The sequence below is a fragment of the Stegodyphus dumicola genome, chromosome 4 (genome assembly GCF_044657685.1).
Source record: "Stegodyphus dumicola isolate Sdum_Otavi_A_Nest chromosome 4, ASM4465768v1".
NCBI classification, from domain to species: domain Eukaryota; kingdom Metazoa; phylum Arthropoda; class Arachnida; order Araneae; family Eresidae; genus Stegodyphus; species Stegodyphus dumicola.
In genome coordinates, this window is record NC_140771.1 from 135643650 (window position 1) to 135666283 (window position 22634).

The following is a 22634-nucleotide window of genomic DNA, read 5'->3' on the forward strand; positions in this document are numbered from 1 at the left end:
TAAACTCAACTGCCCGATAGAATATTCTAAGTAAACAATAATTTCTGTTGCCATTCCAAAAAGGTAAATATAAAACGATATAACTGTATTCATTTCCAACATTCTTCCCACTTTGCAAAATGGGGGTTTTGCAACATCAGTACTGAAATTTAAAAGGATTTTGAAAATCAATAAAGTTCATATAGTTCCAAATTCTCAATAAAATTCATAAGTCCAGTTTTTGTGGTGGATGTATTTCTCTGCCAATACGAGTTTTTCTAAAACATCTTGGATTACTTATTTCCTGTTCTTTAGATAGGTGTATATTGAACCTTTGATCGTTTTCTTTTATTTTATAAATTTGTGTGTCTCCTACATTATTTCTCATGAGAGGGAGTTTATCTGAATTATTTAATGTTGATATTTAGGATTGTTTAGTTCGGTTCAAAGGGAGTTTGTTTTCGAAAGGGAAGAGGCGTTGAATTGGCCTAAATAACAACTCCAGAGGATGTTTTTAACTTCACAAGAAGCGTGATATTATCTTTCCCTAAGAATAATTCAAGTACTCGATCCAACATCCAGTCTATTCGTTTTTTGTTATCATTTCCGATGAGAACAATGCCATTCACTTAAATTATTCCTCTTTTACCCTTTGCAATGTTTTGGAGAAAGCCTAGATATTCCTTCTTAAAACGATTTCTAAGTCCTTCTCTAACTCTTTGTAAATATTTCCATCTTTCTATTATGCTCAGAGAATTAATTTCACCTAAATCATACATATTACTTACTGCCAATTAAGTTGTATAGGTACATAGAAGATTTCAACGGTGACAAATCATCACCTTTCTCCGATAGGTAAGTCAAAGGTATGATGTTCATTAGGCTTTCACATTCGCACAGGAGGGTTAGAAATTCTTCATATCCTAAATAAGTGTTTCTCAATTTTTTTCGGAGGAGATCCTTTAAAATTTTTATTAACCTCTCCCCAAATCCTCCCCACCATGACGCTATGGGAGGATTGAGTATCCATTTTATTTTCATTAAGGTACACTTTCTTTTGATATCAGCCCAATCCAATTGATTCATAGCTTTATTTAAACCGACCAAATTCGAACCATTGTCTGAGTATGTGACTTCAACTCCACCTCTTCGTGAAATAAAACTTCTAAATGCATCTATAAAGACTCAACGAAGTGATTAATTCAAGATGAACAGCTCTAAAAACTGCACACGTATTATTGATACGTACACTTATTATCCAAGCTTTTAAATTCCCTTTCAAGAAAAACTGGGCCAGCGAGATCGAATCTTGTCACTTGAAAAGTTTTCAGCATTTGTCCTGTCTTCAGGCAAAGGAGGAAGAGGTACTTCTAAGACTTTAACAGCATATCTCTGGCATATGACACATCTTTTTACCACAGAACTTACAGTTTTTCTACCTTTGATAATACAAACTTTTTTCTCAAAATCATTAGAAGTGACTTACAGTTTTTCTACCTTTGATAATCCAAACGTTTTTTCTCAAAATCATTAGAAGTGTTTGTGTTCCAGCATGTTAATGTTTTAAGTGTAATTCGATTTCTTCTTTAGAAACACCAGTAAGACAATTATCCATATAGAATGTGCCTTTTAACTTTTTTACAATCTTGCTTAGATGTTCAGGTGGATTTTTTAACAAATTATTTAAGCATGCTGAAAGAAGAAATGGAGAACAGCAAACACCAAAAACTACTCTGCAGTGACTAAATTCAACAATATTTCCTTTTTCCCACCACAAGAAGCGTAGGAAATCTCTATCTGCTGGACAATTTCAATTTGTAAAAATGCCTTTTCTATATCGGAAGATAAAGCGATTACATAAATTCTAAAATTAGTTAAAACTATCGGAATTAAATCTATTAAATTTGGTCCATCCAACAATTTTATTAAAATTTATTTTTATTAAATATTAAATCGTTCAGAGAAGATCCATTTTCTTACATTAGTACTACATTCTTTAAAAACAGCTGTGTGTGATAAATAATGGTTCCTTTCATTTGCATTTGTTTCTGGTACAATTTCAGTTATTCCCATTTTCCATGTCTTTAATAGCATCGTCATATTCTTGAAACTTGTTTAGTTTCTTCAATTTCTTCGATATATTCTGAAGTCTTTTTTCAGCAGCCTTAAGATTAGATTGTAAGGAAGGGTAACCATCAGTCCATGGAAGACGTACTACATAACGACCAGTGGTTTCATTTCGTTTGGTAGTATTCTCAAAAAATTTCATGACTTCTTTATCTTTTCTTCCTGTGTAATTCTTTCAACAGGATCTGAAATGCGTAGTGTTTCTAACTTCCAAAATTTCGATGTTTCAATAGAGCATTTCATTGAAATAAGTAAAGAGGAAAAAATAGACGTTGGGTCGTAACCTACTATACCTGAAATGGTTCTGACAGCCACTAAATTCTTTTCAACAGAAACCACATCAGGTATTACAATTTTTACCCAAGCGTCTGCGCCTAATAATAATACTTGAATATCTTCCGAATAATGATTATCTTTTAAATAATCACTTATCTCAATTCCTTTACTTTTAAGGATTCGATAAATGTTCTCATTTTTAAACCTTGGTACGTTAGTACAAATTTGATCAGGTCTAATAACATCAAATTCAAAAACAATTTTAGAATCAAGGCTTGATAACTTAATAGTTTTGTACATATTATGTGTCGAGAACGGAATCATCTTACCACCGAACAATACTTGCGATAAAGTTACCTTGCCCTGTGTATCAAATTACATTCTTTTGCAATCGAATTTTTAATATAACTTTTCTGATAGCCTTAATCACATAATACACTCACTAGATATGTTTTATTATCAACAACAATATGTGCAATCAAAGTTTGTAAATATGAAACGGAATACTTAGATGAAATAGATAAAGTTTTAACTACTTCTGATTCATTTTCAATCTGAGAATCTGAGACGTTTTATCACTTTCATAGTTTCTAATTTTAGAACACATTAAGAATAATGCTGACCTTTACATAACGCACGTCTTACAAAACTTCGACATTTCGAATTCATATGGCCCGTTCTTAAACATTTAAAACAGACATCTTTTCTCTGCAGTATTTTATTACGTTCATTAATTGAAGAATCAGCAGCTGTAGCATAGTCTTGGGAGTTATGACATTTTCTATCACAAAAAATGCAAACTCTTTCTTTAATTCGAGAATTCTCTGTTGAAACTAAGGCAGCAGTCGTAGGAATATCATTATTTCTGCTGTTAATTCTCGAATTAGCTTTTGTTTCGCCATTAAAAGGAAATTTTCTTTTGTCATTAAAAGAAGCTTTCCTAAGTTTTAATCTTTCCTCATCTTCTACTTCTATTTTTAAAAACTCCAATAACTCGCATAACCAATCATCAGGATTTTTAGTTGAAGCCTTTTTAGTTACCCGGTGTCTGTCCCAGATCTTAAAAATACTTTCTGGAATAGCCTACTCAACTAACGGGAAAAGCATCGCTGCATATTTTTCTTTAGTTACGCCTATAGATTCTAAAGCACGTAACTGTTTCTAGTTTATCATAGAGTTGCGAAATTGGAATATTTTCCCCTTTTAATAGAACTAGAGACAATAATTCACGAACATAGAATTGTATTAAAAATTCATTTTCCCATATATGGATTTTAAAAGCTCCATAGCTTTCTCATAATTTTCTTTTGACAATAGGAAACCTTCGATTAATTTTTGCGCTGATGACCCAGGTTTCATACTCAAATATTCAAATTCATCTTCATCTGGCTAAAATTCCATAAGCGGGGTAAGTTGGCGCCAAACTATTTTGGCCTTCAAAATATGGCGAATTTTTTAGGCGCACTAAATGAAAGCACTAAAATGTGATTTTTAAACGTAAACAGAATAGTAACTTTTAAGTTTTGCAGTAATGAAACGCCGTTATTTTACGTAAACAGAATAGTAAAATGAGATCATAAAATACTAGATGAGAAAAACAAAGTCCAACAGCTTTGTAAGTAAAAGCATAGTCCTCTATATATATATGTAATTCATCATAAAATAGTAGAATGAATAATTCTGGTAAATAATTATTGAGTAAATAAATGTATACACTTATAAGATCAGAGCACTGCGAAGTCAGTTTTAAACGTAAACAGAATAGCAAATTATGCGTATTCAGCATCATAAACTAAATAAAATATTCAAGTTACTATCGTCGTGGAATTCAGCACACTAAAACAACTTTCGTTCAAAGCTTTAAATATTCCACATCTTTCAATTGCCTCATGCAAGAAACAAAACTTAAAAAAAAAAAAAAAAATAACTAATTAAAATTAAATGAAAACATTCATAAATTATAAACTTCATGTCATATGAAATCCAACATTCCCCCAACAACAACAGCTTAACCTTCTGCAAATATTTATATAAATATAATATTAAACATATATATAACAATAATATTAAACAGTAAAACTTTTAAAAACAAACACAGTGTTTCAAAATTAAATTTAAACAAAAATCTGGCGACACTAAATTCGCGCTCTTACAGTTATCGAAATAAAGCTCTAGGTGTTATGTCGTGAAGCAAAAACAATTTTACTTTACACCTGACTGCCACTGGCTCCGACATAGCAATGTGAATACTCTACATCTAAAATTTTAAAACACCATTCCAGAATTTTAAATGTTTATTTAATAGAATTCTATTCATATATTTGCAAATTATACACTATAAACACAATAACAAAATTTGAACTTATCTGCACCAGCGTGAATAAGCCTGGCATAAAATTGAGAACTCGACGCAACTTTAGGAGGAAAAATACCGCAAATTCAAACACAAGGTTTCATCCTTTCCAACGCAGCTAATTTTCTAAATATATTTTACTAATATCCGCAGCGGGACAGCGGATTCCATTTCATTCACCCAAAACTCAAATGTTATAACGCAACAGTATCGCAAAAGACGCAAAAAAACCTCGACTCAAAATCAAAAATATCTATAGAATATCATCCGCTGTTGCCATTCCAGCACTGCCAAGTTTTTCTTCCTGCAGCTGTTGCCAGACTTATCCTCGCTGTATGTGAGAGGTACAACATCCTCCCACCCTGATTTTCTTAAAATCAGACATTGCACAAAATTTTCTGACATTACGAATAAAACAAAACAGTGCTGTGTATCAGTTTAGAAAACACATAAAAGAAACTCGGTTAACATACAATATATATGACAGATCATTCTAAAATGAAATCAATAAGGAATAAACTTCTAATTAAAGTCATTGCTAAAGAAAAGAGGATATAAGTCCAAAACGTCTATATTGTACATTATGTCTAAGAGCATGTCCTTGGTTTTAAGAGTCTACCGTATCTAGATCTGTTTTCAATTGCCAGAGTTAGCACAGGATCATTGGTAGTTGAAACTTCTAGTGGATACAGTTTTTTGATTGGTTTTACCAAATATCCACTGCTTGTTTTTACCTGTACCACTCTTGTAGCCCCATCTCTACTGTTGAATATTTTTACAATTTTGCCCATTGGCCACATTACACGTTTTTTATTGTCTAGTTCTATGAGGACTACGTCCCCCACCTTTAGGTTTTGACATGAAGCGATTGCCTTCTGCACCAGTTGAGACAGATATTCCTTGCGGAAGCGACTTCTCAGTTCTTGTCTCAACGTATTGCAGTAATTTACAAGCACATTCAGTTTCTGGGAATCGATGTAATCCAGATCTGGTACCCCCACTTGTTTTATGTCTTGCAAAAACAGGGAAGGTGTCAGAGGTACGAGCTCTTCCGAATCATCATAGATGTACGTTAAAGGACGGTTGTTTAATGTGGATTCAACATCAGACAGGACGGTCAGTAACTCCTCAAAATTCACCGACGATCTCCCTAGAATTCGCACGAGAAGAGTCTTGGTGGAACGAACTAAGCGCTCCCACTATCCCCCCACCACTCAGCCGTAGGGGGTGAATTTTCATTTTATTGGAAAACACTCGTTTTCTGTGATTTTTCTCCAATCCAGGCATCTCAGAGCATTGTCTGCTCCGGTAAAATTGGTTCCGTTATCTGAATACACTGTCGCAGGACGGCCTCGTCTGGCAATGAACCGTCTCAGAGCCTGTAGAAACGTTTCGGTTCTCAGAGAGGTGACAAGCTCCAGGTGAATTGCCCGGTATACGGCGCAGGTGAACAAGACGATCCAAGCTTTACTCTTTGGTCTCAGAAGTAAAGATCCACAAAGATCGACTCCAGTTGTTTCAAAGACTGCCGAATCTCTTATTCTGTCAAGGGGTAACTGGATCGGAGGGGATAGATAAAGCCTTAGCGGTAAATCTCCTACATACTACACGTTGACTTACGCAAGATCTTATATTACGTTTCGACGAAATGATCCAGTATTGCTCTCTTAACTTAGCAGCTAATATCTGCACTCCCGCATGACAGTTCTTTTCATGATACTCTCTTATGAGGCATTCAGTTAAATAATGCTTGGATGGAAGCAACAGGGGATAAAGGAAGCAGAATTCATCATCACGTTCAATGATTTTAGTTTTAACTCTGAGGACTCCGTCGTTGTCTCTCACTACCAATAATCCATGGACGGAATCTCCTTTCTCTTGAAAGTGCTTCCTTCGCTCTAAACTCCACAAAAATGTTTCGGCGTTAGTTTTTTCTTCTACTGTTAAGGTATCCAAAGAATACGAGGGCTTCTTTAGGAGTTTATTAGTAAAGCGTAGAACCCAGCAGAATACTCGAACTATTTTAGAAAAACTCGAAAAACGTTTGTACCTCTCAGAATCTACTAATTTTATACTCAAATTGACAATTACTCCCTTCTTAATTTTTGCTGCAACAGAATTTTCGTCTGGAGTAAACTCAAAGTCTGGCCATTCTTTCGGAGAGCTTTTCAGAAATTCGGGGCCCTCCCACCAATTGCATTGCCGCAAATGTTCAGGCGTACAGCCACGAGATGCCACATCTGTCGGATTCAATTTCCCAGGGATATGTCTCCAACATTCCTGCTTCGAGAGTTTCCGAATCTCCTTTACTCTATTATTCACAAATACTCCACAGTTTTCCTCTCGTTGTATCCAGCTAAGAGCCACAGTACCGTCTGTCCAGTAATATATCGGGACATCGACTAAGCACAGGGTTTCAACAGTATACCTGGCCAAGCGTGCACCTAGAACACAGGCTAGCAACTCCAAAAGCGGAATAGTTATTTTCTTTAAGGGCGATACGCGTGATTTTGCTATGACGAATTTCATGAAAACTTTGTCTTCTTCCTTACTTCGTAAGTAAATGGCAGTTGCATAAGCGGCTTGACTTGTATCGCAAAACACGTGTAGAGTCCATGAATCCTTAATTCCATGACCCATGCGACGAGGTAATTTAAGGCTGGAAAGACTAGGCAACCTTTCGTACCATCTCTCAAATCTTGTTTGAAGTTCATCTGGCTTAGCGCAGGTTGATTTTGTTGCCCAAGCCTCTTGAAGAATTAATTTCGCAGGTAATATAACGGGCACAAAGAAACCTAGCGGGTCAAAACCAGCATGGATTAGAGATTATAGTCTCCTTTTTGATAAGTCTCTTTTAACGATTTCTCTTTGGATGGATATTGCAAGGCTGTCATCTCGTCGATCCCGCTGCAAGCCTAGAACTGCACAGACTGGATCACTAACTTCAGCTGCTAGCTCTTCATCACCATATTGATTAAAAGTCCACATTCAAAGATCCATTTTGGCTTCTGCCATAGTAGTAATCGACTGGCTCATAAAAACTTTTAGCTCTTCGTTATCATCGACTGACGTGACACAGTTGTCAAAATAAAATGATTTGGCAAGTTTATTCGCAACAGCTTTAAATTCAGGTGAAACGCGGGACAAATGAAATGAAATCACAGCTGCCAATAAATAGGGGCTACTAGTTAACCCAAAAACAACCCTCTTGTGACGAAACACTTCAATTCTATTATTTACCCACCACAAAAACTTTAAGTAATTTTGATCCTCACGCTCTACCTCAATCTGTAAAAAGGCCCGCCTAATATCGGATGTTACACCAATTGCCTTTTCCCTAAACCGCATTAGAATGGCTGAGATTTCTTCTACAAGGTTTGGACCTTTTATCAAGCAATCATTTAGCGAAAGCGAACCAACGACTTTGCTCGACGCATCGAATACAGGCCTAATCTTGGTAGTGAGGCTACCTAATTTTATTACTGGATGATGTGGTAAATAATGTCCTCCGTCATTCTTTATTGATTTTGGGACAATTTCTATGACATCTTCCGCTAGCCATTCGTTAAATATACTCATCAAATTTATTTAATTTTCTCAATTTTCTCGTAGTAGCAAAGAGCCTCTTTTCTGCAATATGCCAGTTAGAGGGAATATCAGGAGGGAATTTTAGAGCCCAAGGTAAACTCACGCAATATCTACCATCTCCGGTTCTGCGAAGGCCCCTAAGAAACTGCTCTTTCGCTGCTTGATCTTCTGCGACCCTGGAAATGCTTTGCGCATCATCTGCAATACCGATAGTTTCTAACTGCCACATAAAGGAAGGTTCCATGTCTTGAATAAGAAGATTAGTTATTAACATAGATGGGGTACCCTCAAAACTTTGGATAATTGTTCTTTTCGATTCCCCGCACAGCGTCCATCCCAGTTTAGTATTCATGGCTATCAAACCACCCTCAAGCTGAATTACTTCACCAGTAAGTATTTGCCCATAAATATCACTCCCTATGAGGATTTCTATTTCCGGGTGACCCTCACCGACATCTGAAATCCAAATTCTGTCTCTTTTTAATTCCTTCAATAACGGTCCTTTAGGTATGCGTGGTATGCCTCCACAAATGGTATTTTGATCCAGAAAACTAAATTGGTACACTTTGTTTTTCCCAACCGGGCTTAGACCTATAGAATATCTCTTGTGAATTTTTGACTCAGTCATTTGTTCCGCCAAATAACGCGTGAGTTAAAGTCTCAGAGGAAGTGCTTTTCAGATTTAAAGCTTCAACTGTGGATTGTAAAACGTAAGATCATTGGGATCCACAATCTAAGAGGCACCTGACCACCTTCTTTACAGTGCCTACAACTATTTCAACCATTAACGTCATAAGAGTGACTTCATTCATACATGAGGGAGAGGACATTGTACTTTGTACCATTACTGACTCGTTTCGGTTTTCCTTATTGTCAGCATTGTTTTCTGATACCTCCGGACATAAAATTATAGGGTGAGATCGCCTACACAAATAGCATTGAATAAACTGTGGACACTTCTTCGCAAAATGCCCTGGTTTAAGACAGCGGAGGCAGCATTTTAATTCTCGTAATTTGTCTAATCTTTCCTTTAAGCTCATAGATCGAGCTGTAAAACATTCTTTGCTTTCGTGAGATTATCCGCAAAAAACACATTTTTGTTCTTTGGTAGCAACTAGACTTTCTGCGCTAGCAATTGGTTTTTTGGTCTTAACTTTTACATCTTTAGAATGTTCATTGCGCGAAGTAGAAGAAATTTCAAATCCAGACCCGGCTAGTTTAACTCTCTGCTCTCCTTCGACCTCTTTACGCAAAAATTCCAGGAGATTTGTGAGACGTGATCCTTCTTTACTGAACAAAACGCTTCTCTGCCATACTCGAAGCATCTCAGCAGACAGACAAGACTCGACCATGGGATATAACCAGGAAACATTAGTATTCAGGTCTAAGCCTAAAGACTCTAGAGATCTGAGATGGAATTCGATTTTGTCAAACAGGGACACTAGCGGCAACCGATCCTTCCCTTGTGAGCGTACATTTTGGATAGTTAATTTTAACAATTCCCTCACATATATCTATCTCAGTTAAAATTTCCTTGTTTCCAAAACGCTTCTCAAACGCAGAAATGGCTTTCGGGTAATTTTCAGCCGTTAAAGGATAACTATCTATCAACTCACTAGCCCGAGTTCCGGGTAACATTGATTGAGCTAAATAATGGAATTTGTCAACGTCATTAAGCTCCTTATCCTCATGGATCTTTTTAAATTGACCCCAAAATGTAAGGTAACTTAATAATTGTCCATCGAATTTTTTAATTTGAATTTTCGGCAACTTGTACCGTTTTTCATTAGAAGCACTTATGCTACTATCCGTGTTAGAACTCGTATTGACACTACGGTCAACCGCATTATCTATATTCTCTTTTACCCAACGATTAAGCGTGATAAACTCATCTGAATATTCTTCGCAGCCTATGACCTCTGTTTCCAGATCATCTTCAGCGGCTTTTCCCTTAATCATTGAATCTAGTATTTCTGAATCGCAAGATCTCAACTCAGCAATTATCATCTGCAAATTCAAAATTTTGTCTTTCAATACATCTCTATCCGCTTGAACATCTTTACAAAGTTCGGTTTTTAGAATCTTAGCCGTCCTAGTAAAGGCACTGCGTGCCGTTGCACGCTTTTCTTCAACATATCAACATCCATTTTTACTACGTGTACTTTCTATTTTCTCTTAAAAATAACAATAATAAATTGTTTATTATTGTAAATTAATATTAAATTCTTTGCTTTTAATTTACATTTATAACATTTAAGCTTAGGCGTTACTAATAATAAGTATAATAAATTGTTTATATTTAAAATTACCATGATACAGTGAGCGAATTCTACCAATTATTAAAACGTAAACAACGTCGCAGTCTCTAATAGTTGTAGAGCTTCAATATTTTCAAAGATTTTTATTAAATTATTATTATTATTTATTATTTTTTTATTTATACAGATAAACTATTTTTTTTTTAAATTTAAATTCATATTGTGGAACATTTCAATTTTATCATTTTTACAAATTACTTTCTTGCTACGTAACGACATAATTCCTTACATACCAATAATTAGACAATTTTCATTATTTCTAAAAATTTTAAACTTTAATAAAAAAAGAAGAATATTTTTTATTGCATATGAACATCATTACACAGCTTTCATATCAGTTTCTAAAATTCCTAAATCACGTCATATTCTGTGTGGGCATGCTAGAATTCTACGCATTAATAAATAAAAAAATATAATTTCTCAGAATGAAAGAAAATAATATAATAAAATAAATACTACAAACTTGGAACACTAAGCAATACTTCACATACGCACACACATATTATCAATGAACTCATATTATCAAGTGCAATTACGATACCAAACACTACGTATTAAAATATGAGGTAAACGTTACTTCAAGGGTTAAAGTTTACACTTTTGCTACTGTTATGTCAATCGTCGGACTATCCATATATATCGTAAGTCGGAAAGCGTTATAAACATATCAAAAAACAAAAAATTAAAAATACAATTTAAATAAAAAATGATGTCTTAAATATAATTCACAATTAAAACAACAATACAAATTTAAAATACACAAACGATATGTTAAACATTGCACATAAATAAAGTTACGTTACTCCTCGACATCACGCACAACCTCGTTTACCCTTTTACACAACGATCAGTATTCCCTAGAAAAACATCAAAGAATTCCACAAACTCGGTGTCCATGTGCTCATTTATCTATTTTCACTTAAAGAAAAATCAGAGAATTGCACAAACTCGGCATTGCGCACCACATTGGCTTTGCCCATGTGCACATCGACCTATTTTCACTTAAAAAAACATCCCGGAATTGCACAAACTCGGCATTGCGCACCACATTGGCTTTGCCCATGTGCACATCGATTTATTTTCACTTAAAAACATCCCAGAATTGCACAAACTCAGCATTGCGCACCACATTGGCTTTGCCTATGTGCACATCGATCTATTTTCACTTAAAAAAACATCCCAGAATTGCAGAAACTCGGCATTGCGCACCACATTGGCTTTGCCCATGTGCACATCGACCTATTTTCACTTAAAAAAAATCCCAGAATTGTACAAACTCGGCATCGCGCACAAACTCGGCATTGCGCACCACATTGGCTTTGCCTATGTGCACATCGATCTATTTTCACTTCAAAAACAATCCCAGAATTGCACAAACTCGGTATTGCGCACTACATTCGGTTTGCCCATGTGCACATCGATCTATTTTCACTTAAAAAAACATCCCAGAATTCCACAAACTCGGCATCGCGCACAACCTCGGCATTGCGCACCACACTGGCTTTGCCCATGTGAACATCGATCTATTTTACTTAAAAAAATCAGACATTAAATAAATTCTCCATTGCTCATATACTCAGAAATTTGCTTTCACTTCAAGAAATCTTCTCTTTTCTTTGCTTCAAGAAATCAGAGAATTGTAGAAACTCGCGCGGAACCAACTCCATTGATTCGAGTTGCAAAAAATGTGTCCAGAAAAATGATACAAAACAAAAATAAAGCTGCCAGAATAAAACAACTACGAAACATCCAAACTGCCATATTAGAAAAGCACCCAATATTTTACTTAAGTTAATAATAATAAATGAAACTTACCATCAGTCCTCTGCTTTTGCAGAATATATGGCTGTGATCTCACAGAGAAATATACGCATCAGTTGGCTGGCGTCGGATTTCTTGTGTTTCCTTCTCCAAATATATTCCGCAAGATAGGAATCAAACTGTCCTTTTGCCTTACTAGAGCCACGGAAACTTCTTTTGATTGCCGCCCAAGTTCCTTCAATACTATGGTATGCGCACCTGTTTCTGGATCTTTAAAACTCAAGCTATGATTGACTTTCAGGTGCGCATACCCTTCGAACTCGAGACAGTCGTACGCTTTCCAACAATCGGATATAATAATCGATCCTGGTAGAACATTCTCTTTAATGATTTCTAGCAATCTTTCGGCACCTCTGTTTTCAACAACTCTAAAGACGCATTTATCTGTTCCTCTCGCAACCAAACCAAAAACCCATTTTCCTTCGACTCTTTTCCCTCTATGATACTTTTGCTTGCCAAACTTGCTTTCGTCGATTTCGACAATGACACCTTCCCCACCCAACTTAACATTCTCCTTCAAACATAACTCCATGCATACTTCTCTACAAAAACTTTTCCAATTTGTCACCGTATTTTTAGCAATACGTAATTTCGTTCGTATAAAATCATTCCCGCACTTACCCAACCACATATAGGTAACTCGCAAAACATCACACATGCTCAATTTACTCTTCGCAAACCGGGAGTTCTTTCGAACTGACCTTGAAATTCGATGCCTACATTCGCCTCCAGTATCTCTGCACATCCACTCAAAACCATCTATACGGTTTTTTCGCTCTACTAGTTTCATATTTGTTCCACAAATCGGGCACTTATACGATATTGCAATCAAACCTTTCTCCATACACCACTCAATAACGCATTTTTTATCTCTTCGCTCCTACTGATAAAAGAAATCCAGATATTCAGATACTCATCCATTCTGCAGTAAGCACCGAATTAGACACACTCATGAATAATCAAAACATTCTTTAAGCAAAAGAATTCTTTTCTGTATTTTCAGAAGTTACGGTTATAATTTTTAATTCATGCATTCAATATTTTCAATCGTTTGCTAATGATCGTTTTCAATCGTTTGGTATCTTAATAATACATTTTTGAGAGATAATTCGTTGCGTTACATGCTAACAATACCACACAACACACAAAAGTAGATTTATAATTTAAAAAATCTCGCACAGAACATTATAAACCTACCATTTCAACTCAGTTAAAATATAATTTAAGTTTTCTTTAAATACGAAGCTATAGCATACTTATAACTTGTTTTGAAGAAGAGGCGTAACCAATATTACGTCATGAAAAGGCGTATCCAAGCATAAGAGAAGTAAACACAGCATCGACTGATGCAGCCCATTCTGCGATTTAGCCCCAAAAATATAACTCAATATAATAAAAATGAATAGGCACAGCTTTAGTATAGCCCACCCGGAATTTTAAACAAAAACAATATCGCCAAGAGCGGCGATAAATGATATGATCTGGTAACCCATACTATTCGCCAAACGCAATGTAAACAAGAGGATGGAATTACGTTTACAGCTAATTTAGTAGTCAGTTTGATTTATCCGTTTACTCAAAGTTTAATGCATACTCAACATATCCGTTTACTCAAAGTTTAATGCACGTGCCCTGTATTCTTACTTTTCCGGGATACATTTCTCTTAAAATTTGTCTCACGCTGCGTTGCAGAAGGAAATACAACATTTTAAATTAGAATTCTATTAAAATTAATACCTAAATACACAATTCGTAACACTGTTATTGGCGATTGTTTAACGCTCAGATACCGTGAATACTATTTTGTATATATTTTCTTGGCTACTTGAGGTGATATTTTTGCGTTTAGTTATTGCTTGCTCTAAAACTGCTGTTAGTGATGTTGTAATTAAATATCAGGAGATTATAAAGGAAAATTTAAGGTGGGAGTTTTCAAACAAGCGTAAAATTTTGGAAACAGATATTTTATGTATGAATTAACAATAATATGAACTTTTTAGAGGATTTTTGATGGATTGTCGATTATTGAAGGATAACGTTTTCTGTGAAAAATATAAGATACCATGTTGGTTAGTTAGTCAGAAAAAGTCATCGAATGGTAGTATTTGCAAGAAATGTACGGCTGAGAAATCAATTAGGCTAGGATCTTGATTCGCCTGTAGTAAACTCAATTTTTCTAGAAACTTTATTTTTTTTTAAGCGAATCAATGGAGTTGCTTATGCGCGAATTTATGCTTATGCGCCAATGTAGGGCGGAATGCCGAGGTTGTGCGCGATGCCTAGTTTGTGCAATTCTCGGATTTTTTTTAAGTGAAAATAGATCGATGTGTACATGGGCAGAGCCAATGTAGTGCGCAATGCCGAGGTTGTGCGTGGTGCCTAGTTTGTGCAATTCAAAGATGTTTTTTAAGTGAAAATAGATCGATGTGTACATGGACAAAGCCAATGTAGTGCGCAATGCCGAGGTTGTGTGCGGTGCCTAATTTGTGCAATTCTAGGATGTGTTTTAAGTGAAAATAAATCGATGTGTACATGGGCAGAGCCAATGTAGTGCGCAATGCCGAGGTTATGCAATTCTCTGATATTTTTAAGGTGGAAATAGATGGATGTGTACATGGACACCGAGCTTTGATGTTTTTCGAGCGAATGCGGATCGTTGTGTACAAAGGAAAACGAGATAATGTGACTGTAAACTGTAAACTTTGACCCTATAAGTAACTTTTACCTCATTATTATAATACGTAGTGTTTGCAATCGTAATCGCACTTGATAATATGTGTTCTTTGATAATACAGTGTCTAACAAAAGTGATGGGACACTTTTGCTTTAAAAAAGGAAACTGTAATAAAATAAATTAAAAAAACATGTAAAACTTTTTTTGCGAGTGTGTTTCATACTTAAATTTAGTAACAATTATTACATAACATACATTTTCTCAAAATATTAATTTAATAAAAATACAATTGTTTAGAACGGAGCAAAAAATGGTTCACATAAGCGATGAGACACCATTAGATACTACTACATACTATGCAACAAAAATCGTTTTTTTACTCAAAAGCAATTGGCAATAATTTATAAAATCGTCTGCAGTATTTCTCTCCAGTTTGTTTTGGAATTTTTGTGTTTTTTATCTCTGTGCAGTCATGAATGCTAAACGAAAAGAAACTTTGCCTGAAATTCGAAAATTAGTTATTAATTTGCATATTGAACGTGGAAATTCTGTAAGAGAAACTGCTGAAACAGTTAACCTGAGTTATTCAACAGTTTTCAATGTCATTAAATGATATAAAAAGAATCATATTATTCAGGATAAAAGAAGACCTGGCCGACCATCAAAGCTATCCAATGGAACAAAGCGAATTATGGTTCGAAATATTAAAAAAATATCCAAGAATGAGTGCTCCTGAAGTTGCTGCTGATTTACAAGCATTATATGGAATAATTGTTAATCCTGAGACTATCGGAAGAGTAATTCGATCTGCTGGATATCCCGGTAGAGCAGCCAGGAAAAAATTCTTCGTGAGTGAAAAGAATAGAAACCTCAGACTGGCTTTTGCAAAATCCAACATAAATAAGAATTCTGATTACTGGAATGAAGTTATATTTGCTGATGAGAGTAAATTTAATATAATTGATTCTGACGGTAGAATCTTGGTGTGGAGAAAACCAAGGGAAGAATTTCGCAAACAGAACTTGGAGCCAACAGTAAAACATGGTGGAGGAGGAGTTATGGTATGGGGGTGTATGTCGTCCGCTGGAGTTAGTAATCTTGTTTTTATTGACAGTATAATAGATCAGTACAAGTATATTGACATTTTAAATCAAAATTTAAAATCTTAAATACGAAAATTGAACCTTCATAACGATTTTAAATTCTACCAGGACAATGACCTCAAGCACACTGCTTTAAACGTTAGACTCTGGCTGTCCTGAAATAATAAAAACACCACCACAATCTCCAGACTTAAATCCCATAGAGAATATTTGGCAAGAATTGGAATCAAGACTTCACAAACACACCATTTCTTCAAAACAACAATTAAAAACGGTGCTTCAAGAAGAATGAGGTAAAATCACTCCAGAAATCGCAAAAATTTAGTCGATTCCATCCCAAGAAGGTTAAATTATGTTTTAAAAGTAAAAGGAAATCCAACAAAATATTAAAACCTTTTATAAAGTAAAATTTTTGGATAAATATTTGATGGAAAAGTAAGTGTCCCATCACTTATGTGAGCCATTTTTTGCTCCGTTCTAAACAATTGTATTTTTATTAAATTAATATTTTAATATTTTGAGAAAAATGTATGTTATGTAATAATTGTTACTAAATTTAAGTATGAAACACACCCACAAAAAATTTTTACATGTTTTTTTTTAATTTATTTTACTACAGTTTCCTTTTGTAAAGCACAAGTGTCCCATCACTTTTGTGAGATACTGTATGTGTGTGTGTATGTGAAGCATTGCTTAGTGTTCCTAATTTGTAGCATTTATTTTCTTATAATATTTTCTTTCATTGCGAGAAATTAAATTTTTTATTTATTTATGTGTAGAATTCTAGTATGCCTGCCTACAGAGAATATAATGTGATTTAGAAATTTAAGAACCTGTTTTCCATTAATGTGAAGTTTAAAATTTTTAGAAAATAATGAAAATTGTCTACTTACTGGTATATAAGGGATTATGTTGTTACGTAGCAAAACATTAATTTGTAAATATGATAAAATTGATATGTTCCAGAGTATTAATTAAAAAAAACTTTTTTTTTTTTTTTTTTTTTTTTGTATAAATGCTAAAGCTTAAAAATCTTTGAAAATACTGAAGCTGTATGAAATACAAGTATGAGAGACTGCGACGTTCTTTATCGTTGTAATAACTGGTAGAAATCGCTTACTGTATCATGATAATTTTAAATATAAACAATTTATTATACTTATTTTCAGTTACGCCTAAGCTCAGAAATGTAAATTTAAAGAATTTGATGTTAATTTACAATAATAAACAATTCATTATTTTTTTAAAGAGAAAATACACATTACGCGTAGCATGGAGAATACATTGTGACATCACACCAAATTATTTTTTAAAGGTGAAATAGCTAAAAGTTTCCGGTATTGTTTTTAAAATTGCATCCTTTTAACCTTAATCATTTTTATTAATCATTTCTTAATATTTCTTTCTCTTAAAATCGTTTATAATAGTCGTAATCTTATTTCTACTATCCACGATTTCTGGTGAAAACAAGATGGCCGCCATTTTTTGAAACACGGAGTTTCGTCGAAAATCTGGATGGGGTGCTACTTTGGTAGACGGTTGCACGGTTTTTTGGCGATTTACGTTGGCGGAATTGTTGGCGCGATTTTTACAAACGTCAGCCATCTTGAAAAACGCTGTTTTTACGCATAGTAAAGTATTCCAAAGTTAAAAAAATAAATATCATTAAAAGTAATGGATTAATTTTTTGTTGAAAATGTCGTTTTTTAAGATGGCAGGCAAATGTAAATAAATACATTTACTATGAGTATAAAATACTAGACTAAGGTTATTATTACTTTCATATAGCAAAGAAGAGAATAAAAACACCGCTATAAAAACATTGGGCCAACGTTTAATTAGATTAAAATATTACTGAAATTGACTATCGAATTAAAAACCATCATACCAACATTTAAAAGAATTAGAATATTATTAAATTCAAATACTTTAAAATACGTTATATAGAATATAATTAACATTAAAACATATGGAAAATAATTATCTCAGCAATTTCTGAAAATAGAGTATTAATTTTTTTAACAAAAATTGAAGTATACAATTACAAAATAAAAGAAAAATATGTACTTAAATTTTTTTGAGTATTTAACCTGTTGTTTATTGATAAGTACCACAAAAAAATCAGAAACATAATTTAGATAACATCTTTGAAGGAATTCGAAGATATGAATTAAATTTTAAAACGACGCGGAAATGCACAAATTGTTAGTAACCGATCAGATAGCTGATTACAGCTCGTTAATGCACAAATATTCTATAACCAATCAGAGAGCTTATTACATCACGGCTAGAACTAAAATTATTTAAAAATTCATACATAATAAAATCATTTTCTAAAAAAATTCAAAATTAAATTGTATTTTAATATTTAACAGCCATAAATAATGTTTAAAACAATAGATTAAATTTATACATATTAAAAAGAATTACTTTTAAAGTGAGGTGACGTCATTGACTACATCATCCACAACATAAAATTTCATAAAATATGATAAACAATAAAATTTTTATTTCAAATAAAAATGCAAAATTAAATTGATTTTTAATATTTAAAAGCCATAAATAATATTTTAAACACGGAACTTATGCACAATAAAACGTATTATTTTTTAAATAAAATTTAAAAAATAATACGTTTTTATTGTTTAATTATTTTTTAAATATTTTCGACGAAACTCCGTGTTTCAAAAAATGGCGGCCATCTTGATTTCACCAGAAATCGTGGATAATAGAAATAAGTTCACGACTATTATACACGATTTTAAGAGAAAGAAATGATTAATAAAAATGATTAAGGTTAAAAGGATGTAATTTTAAAAACAATACCGGAAACCTTTAGCTATTTCACCTTTAATAAATAATTTAGTGTGACGTCACAATGTATTCTCCATGCTACCCGTAATTTGTATTTTCTCTTTAAAAAAAATAATGAATTGTTTATTATTGTAAATTAACATCAAATTCTTTAAATTTACATTTCTGAGCTTAGGCGTAACTGAAAATAAGTATAATAAATTGTTTATATTTAAAATTATCATGATACAGTAAGCGAATTCTACCAGTTATTACAACGATAAAGAACGTCGCAGTCTCTCATACTTGTATTTCATACAACTTCCATATTTTCAAAGATTTTTAAGCTTTAGCATTTATACAAATAAAAAAAGTTTTTTTTAATTAATACTCTAGAACATATCAATTTTATCATATTTACAAAGTAACGTTTTGCTACGTAACAACATAATCCCTTATATACCAGTAAGTAGACAATTTTCATTATTTTCTAAAAATTTTAAACTTCACATTAATGAAAAACAGGTTCTTAAATTTCTAAATCACATTATATTCTCTGTAGGCAGGCATACTAGAATTCTACACATAAATAAATAAAAAATTTAATTTCTCGCAATGAAAGAAAATATTATAAGAAAATAAATGCTACAAATTAGGAACACTAAGCAATGCTTCACATACACACACACATACAGTATCTCACAAAAGTGATGGGACACTTGTGCTTTACAAAAGGAAACTGTAGTAAAATAAATTAAAAAAAACATGTAAAAATTTTTTGTGGGTGTGTTTCATACTTAAATTTAGTAACAATTATTACATAACATATATTTTCTCAAAATATTAAAATATCAATTTAATAAAAATACAATTGTTTAGAACAGAGCAAAAAATGGCTCACATAAGTGATGGGACACTTACTTTTCCTCAAATATTTATCCAAAAATTTTACTTTATAAAAGGTTTTAATATTTTGGATTTCCTTTTACTTTTAAAACATGATTGAATCTTCTTGGGATGGATTCGACTAATTTTTTTGTGATTTCTGGAGTTATTTTTAGTTTTACCCCATTCTTCTTGAAGCACCGAATTTAATTGTTGTTTTGAAGAAATGTTCTGTTTGCGAAATTCTTCCCTGGGTTTTCTCCACACCAAGATTCTACCGTCAGAATCAAATATATTAAATTTACTCTCATCAGCAAATATAACTTCATTCCAGTAATCAGAATTCTTATTTATGTTGTATTTTGCGAAAGCCAGTCTGAGGTTTCTATTCTTTTCACTCACGAAGAATTTTTTCCTGGCTGCTCTACCGTGATATCCAGCAGATCGAATTACTCTTCCAATAAATAGTCTCAGGATTAACAATTACTCCATATAATGCTTGTAAATCAGGCAGCAACTGTGGGAGCACTCATTCTTGGATTTTTTTTAATATTACGAACGATAATTCGCTTTAGTCCACTGGACAGCTTTGATGGTCAGCCAGGTCTTCTTTTATCCTGAATCGTATGATTCTTTTTATATCGTTTAATGATATTGAAAACTGTTGAAGGACTCAGGTTAACTGTTTCAGCAGTTTCTCTAATAGAATTTCCTCGTTCAATATGCAAATTAATAACTAATTTTCGAGTTTCAGGCAAAGTTTCTTTTCGTTTAGCATTCATGGCTGCACAGAGATAAAAAACACAAGAATTCCAAAACAAACTGTAGAGAAATACTGCAGACGACTGCGATAAATTATTGCCAATTGCTTTTGAGTAAAAATAAAAACCCAAAAAAATATTGTTTTTGCTTACTTCAGACGATTTTTGTTGCATAGTACGTAGTAGTATCTAATGGTGTCCCATCACTTATGTGAACCATATTTTGCTCCGTTCTAAATTTTTATTAAATTAATATTTTGAGAAATTGTATGTGATGTAATAATTGTTACTAAATTTAAGTATGAAACACACCCACAAAAAATTTTTATATGTTTTTTTTAATTTTATTACAGTTTCCTTTTTTAAAGCACAAATGTCCCATCACTTTTGTTAGACACTGTATTATCAAAGAACACATATTATCAAGTGCGATTACGATTGAAAAAACTACGTATTATAATAATGAGGTAAAAGTTACTTATAGGGTCAAAGTTTACAGTTTTGCTACTTTTGAGTAGATCGTCGGGCTATCGATATATATAGTAAGTCGGAAAGCATTATAAACATATCAAAACCAAAAAATTTAAAATACAATTTAAATGAAAAATGATGTCTTAAATATAATTCACAATTAAAACAACAATACAAATTTAAAATACACAAACGATATGTTAAACATTGCATATAAAAAACGTTACATTACAGCTCGTCATCACACATAATCTCGTTTTCCTTTGTACACAACAATCCGTATTCGTTCGAAAAACATCAAAGCTCGGTGCCAATGTACACATCCATTTATTTCCACCTTAAAAATATCAGAGAATTGCACAACCTCGGCATTGCGCACTACATTGGCTCTGCCCATGTACACATCGATCTATTTTCACTCAAAAAAAACATCCTATAATTGCACAAACTAAACACCGCACACAACCTCGGCATTGCGCACTACGTTGGCTTTGCCCATGTACACAAAGAGCCCATCCCTCCGCCGAGGAGGAAGACGTGTGTGTTGAAGTTCCTGGATTATCTTTCGTAATTAGCGGAAATCCTAATTAAAAGTGCAAACAAAGTTGATAATCAGCTGTCTAAGTGTTAGTGGAGCAATTCGACATAAGTTTTGTGTTTCTGCGTGCAGTAGTTTTCAAGTAATAAGTGTTCTTGTGATTCGTCTATTGTTGTGTCATTGTCAGCGTTCATTGCGTGTTTACAGCATTGTGAAGCATAGGATAAGTGTATGGGATTTTTTTTTCTAAGTCTCAAAATTAGTGCATTAATTGTGTAAAATTCATTTCTTTGGATTACCTCGTTGTAACAAGTTCATCTCATCATTACCAAAGTAGGCAAATTTTTAACTTGCTATTGAGCTGTGTATTTTCCTAATATCTTTGATAATTCATATAAAAGCATTGTTAGTTAAATCGTAATATCTTATTTAATTTTGTACTGTTGACTCTGATTTTTTACGTCAGCCATCTTGCCAAGAGGACGCAACAACAACTCGTCCTTGGCAAAGGTCACATACACAGCTCAATAGAGCCTAGTAACAGGCACTTCCTTTGTATCACAGTTTCTATGATTGAACAATTTTAACTCAATAGTTTATATTAATTGTAATACAGCTATTAGCATTTAATATGCCTATTCTACTCTTAACTGAAAGTTTCTCTTTGTACATCACATCTAAATGTTTGATAACTATGTTTTTGTAATATCTTGTATGCAACAGCAATCTTAATAGTAAGATGTTCACTGGTTCCCGTCTGCGTGTCAACTCTTCAATGTACCTCTTGTAATATAAAGTGTCATATTTTTCTAATATACTTAGAACAACCAAAATTTTTATATCAATATAGTAGATCGAGTTTGGCAAACATGTCGAGGCAGAATTTTGATCATTCTTTTTGTTTAATTTTAAAAAATTAATATCTATAAAAGTTATGAACACTGGTT

At 33.3% G+C, this 22634-nt stretch overlaps 1 long non-coding RNA gene across 1 annotated transcript in view; it reads right to left on the bottom strand.

Moving 5' to 3' along the window:
• The window catches only part of LOC146997702 (uncharacterized), a 42616-nt gene extending 29338 nt beyond the window's left edge, over nucleotides 1-13278 (bottom strand). The window contains exon 1 of the long non-coding RNA XR_015040797.1: nucleotides 12457-13278. This is a non-coding gene — a long non-coding RNA (uncharacterized LOC146997702). The remainder of the gene's footprint in view (nucleotides 1-12456) is intronic.
• Between the last annotated feature and the right edge of the window lie 9356 nt (nucleotides 13279-22634).